The 17769-nt window shown below is 42.5% G+C and overlaps 1 protein-coding gene across 1 annotated transcript in view; it reads right to left on the bottom strand.

Annotated features, from left to right (window-relative positions):
• Window positions 1-17769, bottom strand: part of CDH11 (cadherin 11) — a 132945-nt gene that overhangs the window by 50084 nt on the left and 65092 nt on the right. The window lies entirely within an intron of this gene.

Below are 17769 nucleotides of genomic sequence, written 5' to 3'. Positions count from 1 at the left end.
AGGTAGCTAATTTACAGTTGAAGACAGGTTATCATTACATTAAGAATATTACCAAAACCCACACCGGTACTCAAAACCCCATTCTGTATCTGCAAAGTTCCCTTGTTGGTGAGCTCAGGGGCTCTGGTCTCCCCTTTAACAAACACAGCTTTGTAACCAATGAGATTCCATTATGCAAATTAATTCAAGCATATTTTATTCCCTGTTCAGATCTCATCACTCTGCACCGAGCTGGTCTCTCGTTTCAAATCAAATCACAGGAATTATGCCATGTCGGTGGAAATCATAGAGAATGGGGGAGAGGAAGCATTAACAAGAATTATTGAATCACAATTCTTCTTCCCTGATTTCTGCACTTGGAGCAAGGCATCTGCTCGGGGTAATCACTTCTTCTCAGGTGCAAAATACACAGTGGAGACTGCACAAGGGTTATTATATATGTTGCTTCCACTCTCCAACACCAAATTCAAATGTTAAAGTATGCAGCAAAGAAGGGCTCTTATCAAGGACCACAGCATTCTCTAAAGGTGAGTGGAAATTTCATAGTTGCTCCAATGTAGGTCTGATTCTTTGCTTCTGGAGCAATCAAGGCGCACGGAAGTTCAGTTGTGGAAGTGAAAAAGTCATTCACCACCTGTGTGTTAGGCAAACCTGGGTCCAAATCCTGGTTCCATCATTCATGGGCTACATAAAATTAAAAAAAAAAAATGTAGGCACTGTTCTTGGCCAGGCACTTGATTTTTCTAGTGCCCGGCAGTATTCTCAGGGCTTGTAAACACCATTTTATTATGTTTTCACCACAACTGTATGTAAATATCACTCAGATTTTATCAAAGAGGAAACTGAGGCTCAGAGTCACTTAGTAACTCACCCAAGTGCACCCTAAATCATTGACAATACTGTAATTCAAATTCAAGTTCATGTGACAGCAGAACCCATCTTTGGCTTTGGACTACTTTTCCTGGCTCCCAAACTCTGAGAATCCCTGTTTGTAATCTTCAGATTGCATGATCTACCTCCAAAGATCATCTCAGCTCCAAATTGTATTTGATATTGAAAATAATCTTTGTTAGATGTGAATTCCATTTATTTTTTTAAGGATATACAATCAGGCTTCATATTCTTAGGGTCTCATGGCCACAAAGTACTATAGGAATCCAACTTGAGGCCCCAGACCTTAAACTTTGCAGTCATTCAGTGATTATTTATCTCTTTAAGTAATTAAATCATCTTCAAATGATAAGATGATTAAATAGAACGTGTACAATGAAGAACTTACTATTTGTGCTCTACTCAATCCTTAAGACAGTCTTTTTCTCACTGTAATATTTTTAAATGTTAATCATTAAGATGAATAAAATACATCAACACATACAGGAAATAACACTGTCAGCAGTGTCATCTCTGACTATGAATAAATCCTCTATATGAATGTGTAAAAAGAGAGAGAGATTTTGTTTTCCATTTTTCTTTTGCATGAGCTAAAATACCTGAGGGAAGATTAGAGCAAAGTGGCAGTGATAAACAGATGCTTAATATAATGTAATGTCATTTCTGGTATCAAAGGCCTATACGTTAACCTCCCTTTGTCTCAGAGCAGGAAATATGTATCAAGCTTTCTTTATTTGCCTGTTCCTTCACATGGCAATAACTTTTCACAGTACCAGGTCTGGGTTGGACCCTGGGGATACATAGGTGTCAATGGACCTCCAATATGTACACTGTCCTCAAACAATGGTGAGATTGTTGTCTGAGCAGATGAATGATGTGTTCAGCACAAACAGAACTATGTACAAGAGCACGGAGAAATCAGCAACCACACCTCTGCAGATAAATTGTTCACCTGTCAGTCCTGTCTCCAGATACTTGCTATGCCAGCCTCTTCCAAGGAAACATCCAGATCCACAGCCTCCCACGCCTGGAGCTTCCACTCCCGCCCTGATACATGGATTATTAAACCACACCCAGTCCAATGACAACCAAACCGTAAGCCAACCACTGATTGTTTCAACCTGGCTTAAAATAACAAGGAAGCTGAGTCAGATTCTTTTGGGAACTTGAATAAAAGAAAACAGGAATCTTTGTAGTTAGTGGGGGGATTGAAACAGGAAGGTTATGCAGCACCTGAAAACTAGAGTAGCCCCAAAGTGACATCTGATGGCCAACGTCTCCATGAAATCAAGGCTTTGAGCAAGCCTGTTAGAAAGCAAAGAGAGACAAATATGGCCTCTGTCCCTGAGCCATGTACACGTCAGAAGGTAGGGCCCGGTTCTCTAAAGATCTTGGTAACCAAGGACTGCCCTGCAGCTACTGCCTCCATGGGGCCAGCCCTACTGATCTGATATTCTTGAATTTCTAAGAGGTCTCCCGCAATGCCCTATCCATTGGATGACAATAAGCCTCCTACACATGACCTAACTTGAGTGATTTCTTTTGTTATCAAAACAACAAACCCAGTAAAAGCTATGATACTCAAGAGGAAAACGTTAGGTGTTTCTTCTGATCAAGGCTGAAATACTGTAGCTGTGGAGATCACTTGTTCAGATGTAGAAAATGCCTTCTTGGAATTTCCAAGGATGACTGAGGCAATAGGAAGAATCTCTAGAGCAAAGGTCAAGATACTTTTGTTCTAGCATATGTTCTGCTATTGAACAGTTGTGCAACCTTAGAAAAAAATACTTCTTCCTCTGTATTAACTAAGTTTCTTCTATAAAATAGGAGGCTAGAAATAGCCTTTAGGGCCTCCCATTTCTGTGGGTACCTGTGAGTGTGTGCTATGCTGAGACCAGGTAACCTCCCCGGGATGGAAGTTTTCGTCTCATTTTGAATGTCTGAGTCCCAGCTGGCAGGACTGCTCCATACGTAACTCCAGGGGGCCCTACTGACATAGCATATGATGTGAATGGTGTCATCTGGGGCTAGGCAATGTATAGGCCCTGCTAATGTAACAGATCTCAAACCCCAGGATCAGGAATCAGGACTGCACAAGACGGACCATGAGAATCCATTAAAAATTCCCGGTTAGGAGACCCACGGGGTCTGAGCTGTCAGAGGAGTAAAGGAGAAACAGAGATGAGGAGTGGCAGCTCTGACAAAACAGTTAAGAGCTTGGGCTCAGGAGTCAGAAGGAGCTGGACGGTTAGAGCTCAAGAGTTACTACTCACTAGATGTGGGACTCAGCCTCTGCGAACCTCCATGCTGCCATGCTGGAAATGGAAAAAACACTAGGACCAGTCTCAAAGGGGGAGCACCAACATGAAAAGGGATGATGCATCCAGAGAAGTTTGCAAAGCACCTGTCATGTGGTGATCATTCAAAAAAAATGTACAGTCTGTGAAAGCAGGGGCCTTTGCTGCTCACTGCTGTAACATCGAACATAATCTGGTGCACAGCAGGTGATTAAGAAGACAAGTCAGGGTCTTGTTCGAGTTCATACATGCAACAAGAATAATGAATAACACGCTATAAGCCCGGGATAACGTGCATTGATATGAAAAGGCACAAGCTTCATGAAGGGCTCTGGGCCCCACTGTCTATTAAAGGGAAATAAGAAACCAATATTTATAATAGGGACTGCTAAATGCAATGCAATGACAGATATATCGGATTGCAATGATGGATATATATGAGAGAGATAAAGCAGATCAGTGTTGTCCAGTAGAAATACAACGTGAGTCACACGTGTAATTTTATATCTTCTAGAAACCACATTTTTAAAAGTTCGAAAAAAAAATGGGCGGACTTAATTTTAACAATGTATTTTATTTAACCCAGTATGCTCCAAACTGTAACATTTTAACATATAATCAGTATATAAATTCCTGAGATATTTTAACATTCTTTTTTTTTTTAATTCTACGTCTTTAAAACCTGGTGTGTATTTTACACTTAACGCATCTCTTGGTTTGGACTAGCCATATTGCAAGAGCTCGCTAGTCACATGTGGCTAGTGGCTACCATCTGGGACAGCGCAAAATGTAGAGGATTCTAAAGTATCTTGAGAGAGGAGGGCGTGCACTCAAGGGAGACTTCCTGGAGGCAGTGTAATAGTTCAGGTGAGAGATAATATGGTTCTGAACTAGAAAAATGAGGCTTGGGTGGAGGACAAGGGGCCATTCTAAAAACCAGGCAGATGTAGAGGGCTCTGGAAACTACACCGATTGGAAAGGGTAGAAAATTAGGCCAAGCTGAGGACAGTGAGAAGACGGTGGTGCTGTTCCCAACGGCAACAGGAGCCTCTCAAGGAAAAGGGGCAAGTTTGGGAATAAAGAGCATTTGCTTTTAAAAATTTTATAAGCTTTGTGAAGCCAGCGGACAGATGCTCACATATAAAGTTCAGAGTCGAGTTAGGCTCCAACGTTCTTCCAAAAGTAGGTGTTATCGTTTCTGTTTCAAGTTTGGAGAGTTTGCTGCATATTCAGTTCTAGAATCTCAGGACTGAATGACACTCTGGAGACCTTGGGCTATCAGTCCTTTCCTTCCCTAGACCAACGGGACACTGAGATACAGAGATGATAATTTATTCCCAATAAAAGATAAAGTGAACAAAACCTAAACTCCTCACTTTCCAGAAGGAAAACAAGGAGGGAGGTAGAAACAACAACAGGGGAAAGATCATTTTTATAGCATTTACCCTGCCCTCTCTCCCCCAAACCTGGTTTAAAAGCAGTTCTCCCCTTGAAACCATTTCTATGGAAACAACCAGCCCAGGTTCTATAAAGGAAAAAAAAAAATATTCCTAAGTAAAGGCTGGGAGAGCTCTTTAAAGATTGCCAGTGGAGAACCAGGCGCTAGGGATAACAATCTGCATATTCTCCCTGGAATCTGAAGTCCTGTCCTGCAAGACAACCACTTTCTGCAGTCTGTGTTGCTGGGTATAAACAATGAGACCAGGGAGGGCCCCAAGGCAGCCTGAAGGGCATCATGTGGTCTTTTGAAATAGTTACTAAAGCAAAGGGAAAGACAGAACGCCTTAAAACCACCACTGCCAAGAGCCTTTAGAATTCGGAGAAATCCATCTTGCGACCCCAATCCCCTGGGGTCCCCATGTATCCACCCAGTTTAATCCGTTTGGTGGATGCCACCAAACAGGAGTGAAGAATGCAGAAAGTCAAGCTGCTTCCAATTATCAGAAGGTTGATTTTTTTTTTTTTTAACCAGAGTGTGGGTGGGCTGCGCTGAGGGACTCCATTCTAACATACCTCCCCACAGCACTCCATCACGCTGAGAGCAGACTAGACCCTGCCACATTTTTAAATGGCTTTTTCCGGATATCTACAGATACCGCAGAGGGTCTCCTCTTCCCTTTATTTTTAGAAAGCAGACGCCAACAATAGCCTCACAACGATCTCATTGTTGTTTCAAATAAGCCAATCTTTGAAACCTAATTCTTTCTTTTCAGGCGCATTAATGTCATTTATCAAAAGTAATGGGATTTTTTTTTTAAGTTAAGGATTAAAGAAACGTAACGGGATACAGCAAACTAGTCAAGTGCCTTGCTCGTATGCAGAGCATTTTCTGAAACATGTGCCGAACACGCAGACAGGCAGGACTTTCAAAGGCAATATTAAGTGTCTTTTGTGGGTCCCGGATAATATGGCTCACTTAATTAGATTTTCCATAATCCCAGGTTAATCCTATTGTGAATTACAGACGTGAATTTTGTCTTGCCTGACAGAAACATCTATTGCTGCTACAAATGCATTTCTGGAAAACAATATATACCTTATTTTATAAATCATTACCAGAATCATTACTGCAAAGTGATCGTCTAGCTCCTTCCTTTCTCTCCCAGGTAGAAGTGACCATTTCCTTTCCTTTGGATCACACTGTCCTTTTATCAGATTTAATAAGAGCTCTTTCAACAATTCTTTGCCACTGATGGTGTCTTCCTCATCCCCAGGATATGTCAGATTCCCTAAGATTTGGGATGATCGCTAACTGCTTACTGAATTCCTTGCCACAGTAGGCAATGGAGTATACAGCTGACACGGTGTTTGCCTTCATGAAGCTTAAAAATCTAGATCAGTGTCTCTCGACCTTGACTATACATTAGAATCAACTCTGGAGCCTTAAAAATCCCATTGTCCAGGATTTATTCTAAACCAATTAAAACTCAGGAATTGGTATTCTTGAAGTTCCCTATGTGATTCCAATGTACATCCAAAGTTGAGAACCACTGCTTTAGAGCTACACTCTGCACTAGGATAGCAACCAGACACATGTACCTTTTAAAATTTAAATTAAATATTTAGTTCCTCAATGTCCTAACCGCATTTCAAATGCTAAGCGGCCATTTCAATCACTGCAAAAAGTTCTATTAGTCAAGGTGGATCTTAGGCACTAAAAATCCTCATCTGAACCATAAACTATCTGCTCAATAAATGAAGGTATTCAAAGAACACTGCACTGGGCATTCAGAGACCTGCCACTAACTCGTTGGATAATGTCCAGTAATCTAGATCTCAGTTTTCCTGTCTGTGAAATGAAAGGTTAGGTTACATGGGTGGCTCTATGAACGTGATCCACAGAATACCCTGAAAAATCAAGGGACAAGGAGCTACAATGGTAGGGACAGCTGAACTGACTGGCCCCCACACTCCACGGCAAACAGAACAGATAGCTGGATTCGACAAAATTTTTCTTTGAAAAGCAGCTCTGCTGTATTAAAAAAAAAAAAAAAAACACTTGTGATATCTTGATAACTAACAGACTCCCTGTCTCAGTCCAGCAGTGGGTTAGTAAATTCCTGCTTCAATGCCCATAATCTCCCAGAATGGGGAGGAGGATTCTGCTCAGGAAACTGTGGGGCCTGAACAAGGGCTTGCTCTGCTGACAACTGACAACCTACAACTTACTTCCCCTCTCTGAGTCTGTTTTCTCTTAAGGAAAAAAGAACGAACGATGCCTGACCTCCCTCACTGCCCAGTTAATCTGAGGGTCGAATGCGACAATGGATCAGGAAGCTCTTTGCAAAAGCAGAATGTGGGCAACACAGCTGAGGAGGAGGATGAGATGCTGATGTCAGTGGCAACTGAAATTTCTTTGGGCGATTTTAAAAGTTTTGGCTTTTAACCTCCAGTAGCTGGGTTGTAGATACATGTAAATTATGTTGTTATTGCAGAGAGGAGATGGGATTTCTCTCCTTTTCTTGGATAGGGATATAAAATCGGCCAGATACTGCAAATGGGTCCCTTTTATGTACATGGGCATCTTTGTTTATGTTTGTCCCAGAAGCCAAAGGGATTCTGTAGTGTTTGCCAGGATGTGGACTTTTGCCGTAGCTCTTTGGCTACGGGATAGTGTGTGTAGTGGCAGAGGGGGGGTGGTGGGATGTCTGACCCCAGCAAGGAAAGCTGCTATATATGAGACCCACAGGTTGGAAGAGGGTAGAGGCCAGAAGGCCCTCTGCAGAAACTCCTGGGTCTCTCAGTCATCCGTGACATGGGATGAGATTGGAACAATCATGAATAGGGTGAACAAAGCAGATGGCCTGAGCTCTCCTGGCCAGATGAGTTCCAGGAGGCCATCTCATCAAATCACTCATTCTCCAGTAACTTAACTCTGCTTGAAACAGCCTGGTCCACAGGTGGGTGGGCCTGTTAGTGAGTTATCATCTACTAATTAGCTTCTTCCTATTGAGTACCTACTGTATGACAGACATTGTGCTACATGTTTTACAACCATTCTTGATCAACTATTTTTTTCTAGCATCTTGATGAGGTCAGTATCACTGCCTCCACTGCCCAGATGAGAAAAGAAGGGCTTGGAGCACTTCTGTTTGTACTCACATTAGTTTATATGCCCACCTAGTGCTCACAGTGGAATTTGGAGCTATAGATGGCCCATTTGGAAACGCTTGCCCTCCTGCTATCTAACACTGAGCTAAGATCTATTTCTCGGTGATTCTCCCCAATTTTGCTTTCTGGAGATGCTCAGAACTCGGCGAGCCCTTTTTCCACATAGTAACCATTTAAGAAATATTTGTGGAGACAAGGATTTCTGCAGTAGTTCTAAGTGCTAAAAATTCAGTGAAACATGTTCTCTGCCCTCAAGGAGTTTATAGGTCACAGGGATTTTGAGAGAGCAGGCATTTCCCTAAGGGTTTTCCATTCTCTCCCTCAGACATTGCCAATTCCTTCAAGGCTTCCTTAGAGGGATCACCCCCCACTCTTCCCCAGATGTTCTGCAGCCAGCCTCGTTCTTCCAAGTAGTCCCTGAATAAATGAATCATGATCTCAAACCTCTCTCCCATAACATTTTCCACATTAGAACAAAATTTTGCTCTACATCCTTCCCTGCTGAAATCTCCAAAGTAGGTGCTAATGAATAATAAAACGCAAGCCTTGCAGAGAGCTGTAGGAAGGCAGCCAGATGATAAATATCTTCTAACGAATGGAGCCAGCCCAACAGGAGATCTGTGAGATCTCAGGAGCTAATCCTTAAAGAGACTAGAGTGTCACTCACGGAAGGAGGAGTTCCGTGGTGGCAGAGGCAAGTGACATGCATCAGTGTTTCATCCAAGGGCATTAAGGTGGGGCCCAGAATCATTTTCCGGTAGGAGGAGCCGCTGTTGCTTGACTGCTGCTCACACCCCTGGGCACCTCAGTACCCACACTGCCAAGGAGGGACAATCCCATTCTTGATAGCAAATGGAAAGGAGTTGACACTACCCTTGCTGTTTTTACAAAAGTACATAAACCAAGTAATATAAAACTTTACTCCGTTTACAGAGCCCCCGAGGCATGTATAATGTCTCCCTGGGAGAAGCATATGCAGCCAGGAGTGGGCTTTGCCTTAGCTCTCAGGGACCTTACCTACCATTAACTGATTACATTTTCTTCCAAAGGGAAGTACCAGCTTTTTGACTCGAGGAGAGGATGAAGTTGGTGCTTTGAGATAACTCAGAGTCAAACACCAACCATATCCAAACCAAAAGCAAGAGGAAATATTCCCTGGGACCGTAAGAAAAAAACATGCAGGCATTTTGTTGAACATATATGAAAGAAGGAAAATCTCTTTCAAGTAATCACAAATCAAAAACTTGGCACCTACATTGAACTTTGAGGAGACAGATGAGAAAAGACGAAATTTTTTTTTTTCTGCCAAGAGTAATAAAGATCTTGAAGCAAAGATGTGATTTTATTTTATTATTTTTTTCCCCAGTAAAGCCATCCTGGAACAAGAAAAGCATGATGAGGGGGAGAAAGTCAGATTGCAGAAGAATAGTGACAATTCTTTTACATATACTTTGCTAAAGAATTTTAAATTAGTTCCTTCATAAGTATGGAGAATTGGACATTTATATAAGAGACCGATGGACATCATGTGTACTGGTTAAACCTATCGTTTTAGAGTAAATTGCTTATTTTTATTCTATTGTGTGGCTTCAGTTATCCTTAGTAGATTTCCTTTTGTTACCTTTTCAATGTCCTATACAACTTAAACCTCCAGCACTTGTTTTTTAGCGAGGACCGGCTTCAGTGGCAACTCACCTGATATTTGCAGTCAGATTTATGGCATGTGGAATTGAAAGAACTATGTCACAAGTACCCTTGAAAAAGCTTGTCTTAACATGGTTAATTTCTCTAGAGTTGTGTCACATGTTAAACCAATTCGTGGCTTTGCCAAGATGGGGAAGATGAGTAGAAATAATCACCACAAGTTTGCAAAAAGCACTTTGTACTAAAGTAGAAAAACTTCTATCCTAGGAGTGAATACTGGTTTGGGACTCAGGAAACCTGGATAATGTTACAAACTCGATCATGCCTATGATACCAAGCCTACCATATCGTAACCATATCGTAACCATATCGTAACTAGTCATTCACTAGTGTGGGAACTAGAGGAGCCAGATTTAGCAAATAAAAGTATAGGACCTCTCATTAAATTTAGATTCAGATAATAGCTACAGCTTTTAGCGTAAGTATGGCCCACACAGTTTGGGGGACATACTTACACTAAAGCAACTATTTGTTGTTTATTTGAAATTCAGATTTAACTGAAAGTCCTACATTTTGTCTAGCAACCCTCCTGGAAACCCATCTGTCAAAACAATGAAGTGGATCAAGTAAGTCAGTCTTCGAGGTCCATGTTATTTTTATTCTAAATCCCAGAATCATTTTTTTTCCCCCAACTATCTTCTCTGTGAACCATCATGTTCACGTTTAGTCCCCACAGAAGAGCCACATGGCTGGGCAGAAGACAATCCCATTGTGGGAAATGTTGACAGTTAGGGAACTTTTGCCATCAGTGTAACTGAGGTTAAGAGAAACCCAAGGAAGGAGTTTTGCTTTCCCTGGAGAAGACAGAACAGGCCCTTCAATATCGACAAGTGACCTACAATGTAAAGGGCCTAAGGATGAAAGGATTATCTGTGGTGCTAATTGATTGAGGAATTAGGAATAATGTTCTCTTTCATCCTCTGCCTTGATACCAGTTCTCAGAAAACAACTAATACCCAAGTCCTGAAGCCAGGATGATTTATATGAGGAGCATGTGCCCACACTGGATTACTGGGTAACTTTCAAGGTCTTTTCAGAATGCAGCACTCATCGATGTCTGCTCACATATACCAAAAAGCAACAGAAATGCATTAACCAAACATGTCATGAGCGTGGGCCGGGAACCTGGTGTTGTGTTAAGCAGAGGCAATAACAAGAAGACGCTCTTCTAGTCCCCAAGTCACTGATAGCCTAATGGTGGTGTTGGCAGAATGGGAGGTAGCCCAGAAAATAGGTAAATGTAAACATAATGTGAAAGGTTCTTTGATGGGGGATTTATGAACCAGGGTGTGAGGAGGTGATTGGTCAGAGAAGACTGAGTGGGTGAGACAGTTAAGTCTGAATTAAATCTTGTAGCATATGAATGAGCCAAATGTTCAAAGAGAGGAAAACAATCAGGCACAGGGAACAGTATGAGCAAATATATAAAACATGAAATTAGACCCTGTGTTCAGGGAACCACGGGATTTTGGGGACTCTGAAAACACAGGGACTGCTCAGGGAAGAAGAAAAGGATGATGCAGAACACACAGGCAGGCAGATGGTAGGCCACACACACACACACACACACACACACAAATAATAAATCAATAAAGGATAACTACAATAATAATAACTTTTACTCTTTGGCCAATGCAGATGAAGAAAATGCTTAGATTCATACCTGCACGGTAGCATGTAAAGATGGAAAGTCAGTTAGCAAGTCAGTCAGCCATGTAGAAATAGCCAAATGTCCATAATTTTGGTGCCTGTCCCTCGGTCAAAAGAAATGGATGCCTGCTTCAATTATTCAGTTTGCATCCGGACGTGTTAAGCCCTTGGGACTCAGAAGGAGCAGAGTCCCTAAGACTCAGATTTACACGGGTGTGTGACCATTGTGGGAAAAAGAAAAATAGCTCTGTCCCACCATCGAGAGTCGGTGGGTCGGGCAGGGGACAGGGAATTAAAGGAAAGAAAATAATATTATATCGCATACTTACAGTGAGACTTTGAGGGTGAGACCTTGAGCTAGAAGCATGAGTGATACGTAACCCTTACAGTCTCGGGAGGTAGGGATAATTGTTCCAAACTTGACACGTGAAACAGAATCAGAGAACTTCAGTTCCCCCAAGTTCTGACATCAGATAAAATGGCATAACCTAAATTTGACCCCACTAGAAGAAATAAGGCCAAATACGCGTGCTGAATGTTCTCCAAAACTCCAGCAATAACAGCCAAAGAAAGGCAGCTCACGATATAACAGAGGTGGTGCCTGTGTGTTCTGATTTCCTTCTGATTTTCCCTGATTTGTACTGTGTGTACCAAATCACAGCCCTCTTTGCAAAATTAAGGGCGTTAGTTATCTTCCCATTCAGTTGTGGTGGCATTAAACTTGCATGCAGACATTCTTCGTGGAGATGAAAAATATCAGGTTGTTACAAAATCATTCATCAAGAGGTGAGACCTAATCCTGATTAGCGTTTCAATAAGAAGCCTGGGACAAAATAGAGAATAAGCACAGGATCACGGCAGCAATTAGGCATCTTCCAGACAGCCACGCTTTTCGTCAGACCAATCAAGTTTCAGTAAATGAGAAATTTTTCCTTTCTCTCTTTTTTTTTCTCCCCCTGCTGTGAAACGAACTGCCTTAAATAACTGATGAGGTGACAGCAAGCCTGTTAAAGGAAACGTTTGCCTATTAAGTGAGGCTTAATTAAAGAGAGCACAGGCTAATCGTTCTTCCGTCTGATAAGTAATCCGCCCTGGTTAAAATCACCCGGATTGCAAGGCTTGGTCTGAAAGGCCCCTGATGACACTCACGAGTAAACTAGGAAGGGACACATTCAGATGTCGTGAAATCGCAAGCCGCTTAGCAAAACAATGGACGAACCGGAGTTGTGCACATGCAAATAAAGCTAATCAAATATTAATACTTGTCTGCTGGTTGTTCTCTCCTTAGATTTATTCAGAACGATGAAGCTACATTCACTTTTCCCCTGACACGAGCCCTTTGGAATTAATGATAAATGGTTCAACGCCAGTTCGATAAAGGTCTCACGACCCGAAATTCTCTAAGAGCGTGTCATTAGCTCCATGAAGGTGGGGATCACAGGTGTTTGCTTATCTTATCCCCAGGGAGTTGCATGGTAGGAAGCACATGGGCAGCATCCAGTGAATTCTTAGGTGAGAAAAAGAGTTACGCTTGGATATATTCATGGCTAAGGTAAAGTAATCCTAGAAATAGGTTTATGGATGGTATTACGGGTTGAATTGCGTCTCCCAAAAAGATGGTGAAGTCTTAACCCTGAGTACCTGTGAAGGTGACCTTATTTGGAAATAGAGTCTTCGTAGATGGCCAAGTTGAGATGAAGTCACTAGCGGTGCCCTAATTCAATATGGCTGACGTCCTTACACAAAGAGGAAATTTCGACACAAGGAGAAGGCCACCTTCAAATCAAGGAATGCCTGAACTACTAGAAGCTAGAAGAGAGGCACAGAATAGATTCCATCTCACAGCACTCAGAAGGAGCCTACTTTGCCAACATGTTGATTTTGGACTTCTAGACCTGTGGACCTCCAGAACTGTGAGACGATATTTTTGTTTGTTTGTTTAAGCCACCGATTTGTGGTACTTTAGTACTATTGCAACCTCGGGGAAACTAATACGGATAGGCAAAGTGCACATCGACATAGACTGAAGAACAGCACATTGTCATGATGTCAGTTCCTTTGTCTTCCTCCCCTTAGGCCATTTGTCCCCTGCAAGCTGCAGGACACTGCTGCAGCCAAGAGCTCCAGGCTCAAAGTCCACCTCTGCTCTTTGTCATCATGTGGCTTCATTTGAAAACTGCAGGTAATAGCATAGCACATTTCTCCTTGGGTTGTTGTGAGGATTAAATGAGATCATTCTGTGACGTGCTGGACACTGAGTATGGCATGCAGTTGAGTGCTCAATAAATACTGCTTGCTATTATCAGCACTGAAGCCCTGGCCCCTAGAACTTAAAGACATGGAGGTCCATTGTACACTCCTTTGCCTAGTCTTCGAAGCAGCGTGGACATGGCTGTATCTGGATTGCCCAGATGGAGTTGGCTAGTCATGTAGAGTCCTTGGAGTCCAGGTAGGCCCCTCACCATCTGAGGGATATGGCCAGGAACTCAGGTTGCTCACAATGGGTTTAACAGGTAACCTTCCACACCACTCCACTTCCTCATCCTCTCGCATCCCCTATCTTGCCCAAGGAGATACCAAGAGGAGGCCTTGGAATCTGCAGAGACCTAGTTATGTTGGAACTGACCCCAGAGGCCTGAAAGTCAGCAGGGCCCCTGAGGTGTAGGATGTGGGGCGGGGGAGCTAGAGTGGCTAGAGTGGCAGGGACCTTGCAAGCTTCTGGGAACCCAATAAGGGCTCTAACCCTAACTGGTGTTTCAATGAGAGGCCAAAGGCAAAAGAGACGTCGCTCAAACAGAGCAGCCAGAGGCTACGAAGAGAAGGCTTCCTAGTCCCTTGCACCAGGTAATGTGCATTAGTGGTTGGTATTCAGACCCAGCGGAACCACAGCCCGTCAGAGCTGCCACTCTGCTCCACTGCCTGCTGGTACCCACAGCAACGCTCCTGCTAGAAAGTCGTTCTTAATGGGCACTTACTAACATTTAAATCAGATTGAGGACTACATTATCCAAACCCTCTTCTGATAGTTTATAGCTATATACTTAAAAAGGCATAAATGCTTTTTGAATGCCAGTACTGCGCTTTCTTAATTTCCCTCATTGTTTATGGAATACCTGGAGTAGAGCGATCATAATAATAATTCATACTTTATAGCACTTTGTAATTTACAAAGGGCTTCCACGAACATTAGCTCATTTTACACATCAGCCGACAAAGGTAAGGGCTATTATTATCCTTGTTTTATTGATGGAGAATGAAGAAATAAGTCATGCCTAGTCTTTAGTATTCAGAGATATTAGTGAAGATGAAGGCTGATATTTGAGCTTAGGGCTGAAGATGGAAATCCTGCCTTTGGGAAGGAAAACACTTCTCTCGGGGAAAATACGGTTTCCTTGTGGGAGTGGACAGCTTCCAAATCAGCCCTGATTCAGCTTTCCGTCTGCTGGATGCTTTTCATCCAGGAGGTCACAGCTGATTAACAGTAGTTGATGACGATAGCAGGTACTTCACTCCATGCTGAATACTGTGCTACGCACTCTACATGCTTGCTTTTGTTAATTTGCGCACAGCCCTGTAGGTCTTTACTTACATTAGTCCCACCTTATAAATGAAGAAATGAAGCTCCAAGAGGTTAAATAACTCACTTAAGGTCACACAACCCCTGCAACTCTGACCACCTGATCTCAGAGGTTTCATCTTTAACAATTCAACTTTAAGCCGGACTGCACAATTAATGCAGCCTCTTTAATAAATATGTTCATTCGGGTTTTTTCTCCTCCCCTCTCCACCTCCTCGAGCCTTCTGAATTTCCCTGTGGCTCTTATACCAGCTCAGAAATATGAACTGTGGCTTGATTCAAAGGCTTGGCTTCATTCTGCTCAGGACCTTAGAGGCAATGGATCCAATACTGTAGGAAGGGGTCTGCTATGTTCCTCTTTCATAGAGACTGTGATTTACAATTAAAGAGGTTGTTTTTGTGCCAACACCAGAACCCATGCATCTAAATGCCCTGACGGAGACAGCTTTGGAGGCACACAAGAAATGCAGACCCACTCACCCCATTAGGGTCACAAATCACTGCTCGCCACAGCCCATGTTAAGTGACATGTTCTCCTTGCTCTAGATAATTCTAGGAACTTCATATATTCTCCCAAGACAAACCTCTGGATAACTTTGGGAGCTTCATATATTCTCCCAAGACAGACCTCTTGCCATGTCTAAAATTAAAAAGCAGACCCCAGAATGAGTCTTAGAAATATTATCAGCCAAGGTGGTATCACAGGTAATTAGTACCTGGCCTCCAAAGGGAGATTAACTTTGAAGGCAAGAAGGATCTCTTGGATGCTTAAGTCCCAAACTGTTTGCAAACACCCATCGCTTGACTCTCTGCCTGAAATAACTCAAAAAAGAAGGAATTGGAGATGGAAAAGCAAAAGGCAGAAAAAAGATGGCAGATGTTTGGGTAAAGAAGGAAATGCTGAAACAAAATATATGATAGCCTGGGCTTTCTGTTGGTTAGAGAGAGAGAGTGGGGAAGTTCAAGTGGGCTGATGGTGACACATTACAGTGGCCTGCCATGTGCACCATCATGTGAGAAAGAAAATCGGATAGTTCAGGCAGAGAAAGGGTCCACAATGGGATCTAAGAAGCTCCATTTTGATTTGAAGTGTTAGTTTCATTTCCTTCACCTGGTGCCACTTACCAGCCAGCCATATGGCATCCAGCAAATTATTCACTCTTTCGTAGCCTCTGTTTTCTCATTTGAATAATAGAAACACAATGCACCCCCTGCATGGGGCAAAGTTGTAGGAAGTCGGTCTTGCTGTGCAATGCTAGCTGTGACCTGGATTCCATCAGTTACTGTGAACTTCTGTCTACACAGGCCCAAATTTGGAAATACCTGGATATTTGGAAACGTATAGACTCCTGCCATTACCGTCACCTTGACTACTGTTTAGGGAGCCTTTTCATGTGACAGGCATTGGTCTAAGTACGTTAGAAGTAACACTTCCTTAAGTCCTCCCCAAAGCCTCATGGTGTAGGGATTGATTATTGGATGATTATAATAATCACCCACTGTTAACCACACGTGACAAAGGAGCAGAGAGAAACAGAGCGGTCACTTGCCTGGAAAGTGGCAGATAAAAGACCAGCACCCAGTCATCCCCACTCCTGAGTCAGATGCATCCCAGACAGAGCAAGCACTCTGAAATCGGCACGGATATATTTCAGGAAGTGTTCATCGTTTTTTTTTCCCCCCTTTTAAATTTAATTTTTCTTTTAATTCCTTTAAAGCTAACAAAACTGTCAAAGAAATGGAGAAAGCAGACATCTGCTGCTTGAGAAAGACTTCCATTTCCTAAGTCCCAGTTCCTTTTTACTCCGGGAAGATCTAATTTTCTTTAGGTTTCCAGAAAGCAGCCAAACGGGCGGAGACTGTAGCTATCAGGGCTCTGGCAGGAGGATCCCAAGCAGAGCTTTTGTTTTGATCTCACTGCTTAGGTTAATGCATCTTGACTCCTTCACAGGCTGTTTCTAGGGACACTGGGATTCCACTGTCTGCTGGGGAAAAAAAAATGTCCCCATGAAAATAAATTAAATGCAGCAGTATTTACAAATCCTGAGACAGATTTCCATCCTGTCCAACAGGATGAGAATTTGACCCATTATTTACACTAGTAAGCTGAGAATGACATCAAAAGCTCTCTCATTATCTCTGCAGGGGAGATAATGATTTAAGTGGCTTTCATCTAAACATATGATTTACAATAGAATTGCGTATCTACTTCTACAAAGGAGCAAAAGAGACAGCACTTGCTTCTACATTTAAAGGACAAGACATCTAATTCTAAGCCTTGTTTCTAAATATCCAGGGATCCCACATCTCTATGGTTTCATTTAGAAATTCTTTCTGCATTGGGGAAATAGGATGCATATGAAAGTCTAGGGGGAGACAGAGCCCAAAACGGATGTGGAAGCACAGAGTAATCACCATGGACTCCTGGAAAAGAGAATGAAGCATTCTTTACGCAGCCTGGAAAGGCAGACCTGGTGTCCTTTCTCTCTATCCCCTTTTCTCCTAAGACACAGCCCACCTCTGATCCTATCTCACAGGGATACTCTAAGAACAGATTAGAGAAAAGAGGTGAGGGCACTTCCTAAACTTTAAAATACTCTGCAGAGACAAATCATTGTCATCATGTTGCCATTCATGTTATGACTACATCCTAGGATCTGATCTCCCTTTCCTGAGCACCGGCAGGGTAGAGTGAGAAGAGTCTCCACTTTGGAGCCAGAAAGACTAGAGGTGAAGCCCCAGCCCCTTTATTTACCAGCTCTGTGGCTTCTTGGGCAAGGCATAAACTGATCTGACCCTTGGTTTCCTCATCTGTAGAATGAGTACACGCTTCCGTCCTTAGCAGGTGCAGGGAATCCTCAATCAGTGTTAGTCTGCCCCACCCATGTGTCTATTCAAACTAATCCCAATTCTCTAAACATGTAATAATATTTACTACAATTTAGTGGTGTAGAGATTGTAGAGTACTTTAAAATAATAGCTCAATAATTCACATATCATAAAGACCAGACTTTTTAAGTGTACAGGGCTTGTTAGTAT

Source organism: Lemur catta, chromosome 20, assembly GCF_020740605.2.
Source record: "Lemur catta isolate mLemCat1 chromosome 20, mLemCat1.pri, whole genome shotgun sequence".
In the NCBI taxonomy this organism is placed as follows: Eukaryota; Metazoa; Chordata; class Mammalia; order Primates; family Lemuridae; genus Lemur; species Lemur catta.
This window is presented reverse-complemented; position numbering and strand designations above follow the sequence as displayed.